Source organism: Etheostoma spectabile, chromosome 22 (genome assembly GCF_008692095.1).
Source record: "Etheostoma spectabile isolate EspeVRDwgs_2016 chromosome 22, UIUC_Espe_1.0, whole genome shotgun sequence".
In the NCBI taxonomy this organism is placed as follows: Eukaryota; Metazoa; Chordata; class Actinopteri; order Perciformes; family Percidae; genus Etheostoma; species Etheostoma spectabile.
The window spans coordinates 13,503,860-13,506,620 of NC_045754.1; positions in this window are offsets into that span (position 1 = coordinate 13,503,860).

Below are 2,761 nucleotides of genomic sequence, written 5' to 3' on the forward strand. Positions count from 1 at the left end.
CACATTATTAGAGAGAAAATAAAATGACTTCATCCTTTGCATACATCAGATGATAGATGCTCCCCTTTCTCCCTTCCCTGGTATATTTCCTTGGGTTCAGTGGACTAATGTGATGTAAACCTGCCAAAGAGACTTTTATTGGGAGAAGATGCATGTGTCCCGGGCTACAGTCCGAAGCAGTCTGTCCTTCTCTGTCTTCCTTTGCTTTTGTTGAGCTACACACACTTTTGGCTGTGACTCACCAGTGATAGCACTGCCAGGGACCAGTCACAAGCCATTTGGATGAACGTGGTGAGTAAAGCATTACCTCCCTCTCTCTGGGAGAAAACAAGCAGAGAGAACTCTGGCGTTGACAACCTCTCTATAATTTCCACTTCTGGCACTGAGAGCTTAATACCCAGTAATCTCTCACTCTGATCTCACTGTAATGCACCTCCAAAAGGGCTGGAGACCATGGTGAGAATCTGAGAAACTAATAGCAAATCAAAGATGATAATATGTGACACTGCAAGATGAATCTCCTGAGCACTACAGGCCTTCATTTTGCTAAGCCAAGGACAGAAAACATTGACCACTGAGTGTGCACGCAAGAGGACAAACGTGCAAACACAAAGATGTGTAAACTCGCACTGCTCTCACTGTCAGCAGCTCACGTTTGTCTGACTGAATGGTGCTCAGCGTCTACATAAACAACCTTGACCACTGACCCCTCTATGACCATCACTAGCTTTTCACAAAATCTTATCTTTTTGTTTTCCATCACCACATCCTGTAACAGCCCGTCAGGAGGGGGGCATTCCTGGCATACACCATCCCCACAATTTGTACAGACACAATAAACCCAGAGAGGCAGGCTGTTTTTCATTAGAGCTTCAAAGTCCATATAAACCATGATTAATGAAGACCTGAGATGTTGTATGTCTTTAATTATTATGACTTGACTGCTGCACCAGTGCCGCGGATGCATTAGCAATGTTGGCGATCTGTACACGTCCGCCTGGCTCACTCTGACATGGCAGCTTCGCCTCGTTCTTGGAGAATTCCCCAAATGTGGAGGAGGCGGAGGACAAGAGGGGAGTAAGAAGCCCCCTTTTTTGCAATGGCACAGAAGTTTCTTTAATCACTGTACGTGCACTCTTGCAAATGAGTTTGGGCAGTGACAGATTGGAGAGCAGGCTGGGGATAATTACATGCAGTGGGCTGGTGTGTGATCAGAGCATGGCATTGCGTTACCCAAGGGGGCTCTGTAAATAAAGTCCTGATGCAATGAATGAGGATATTGTAAAGTGCATTATGTTGGGTACAATAGCTCCACCATTGTTATTATATGGAGTTCTGCTCCAGACTAGCTGTGGGTATAGTATGACAAGAAGTGCAACAGGGAAGTCAATCTAGGCTTATTCAGAAAATATTGTGGATGAGGTCAGTTGTTACCAATAATCTGGCATAAGGCACCAATTACCCACAGTAACTAGTCATAGAGCTACAAGATGCATATTTATTCTCTGGTACTTTCAAAGGACCCTATTATGAAGTGTATTTGTTCCTTTACATAGAAATGTATCATGTCAGAAATTAACTTTTAATGTAGGCATTTTTAAAATTTGAGTTAATTTAGAGCCCCAACAACAAAGCGAAGATGTCCAGTATTAGAGTGTAACTGTTTAACCAATACAATGGATACAAAAACCACAGTGATCATTATTCTCATCTTTTGCTATAAAAAGATCCAAGTATTTCATCCTCCGGGAGTCACAAGTTTAATGACAATCCATCCAGGCATTTCAGTTTGGGCCAACATGGTGGACCGACTGACAGATTGACATTTACTCCATTTCCAATAATTATAGGATAAGATCAGGTAACTGGCAGCAAAAATGTACCTAATATGCACAGGTTTTGTGAACTGAAAAGGTTCTACAATTTGTATTACCCTAACACGCACACTTGGGAGTTGGCTGAAACAACCACAGTCTCACTGTTGTCCCCAGAACAGATCTATTGGGGTAGTAGGTGTTTAGGGCTATTTGGGAATTTAACTATACTTGTTGAGGAAGAAAAGTGTGGTACTTAGTACATTTCTGCTTCCAGATTTTCCCAGCCAGTCCATGGATCCAGTTTAGGACTTACCAGTAAGTACAATAGTTGCTTGACATTCTATGAAGGATGATTTCCTCTGCCAAATGAATTCACATGGCTAACTAATAATAAAAAAAACACACTTAAACCAGTTTCTTACCAACATACCATCTTAACATATCACAAGCCCTTCTCAAACTCTCAAAAGGACTTCAAAGAATTGTGGGAGTAAGTAAACAAAGTGTGTCTACTCTGCGACTTGTCCAGGCACTGGGACACTAAAACAAAGAGCAAAGAGGAAGCTCATTTGTATAATCCTCATTTAGTGCAGCCGTTTAATGTTTCACAGTCATGGATTGAGCACTAACATAAAAGTGCTACCCATCCTAGCCCTCACACATAGTCTCAGTCACACGGACATACACACAGATAGAAAACAGAAGCCATGTTTGTGTTGGGCACGCTCCCACAGCACACAGAATGATGAATTATAGAGTGTTCCTGTTTATTTATGCTGTGCTGGGTGGAGGAATATGGGCAAAGACCACATGCATACAGCCTACGTATGGCAAATACAATCAGCCGTAAAATAAGACTGCATATTATGAATGAGAAATGGGTTCACACATACATACACATGAAAAGTACCGGGCTGCAATCACACACCCACACACACACACAC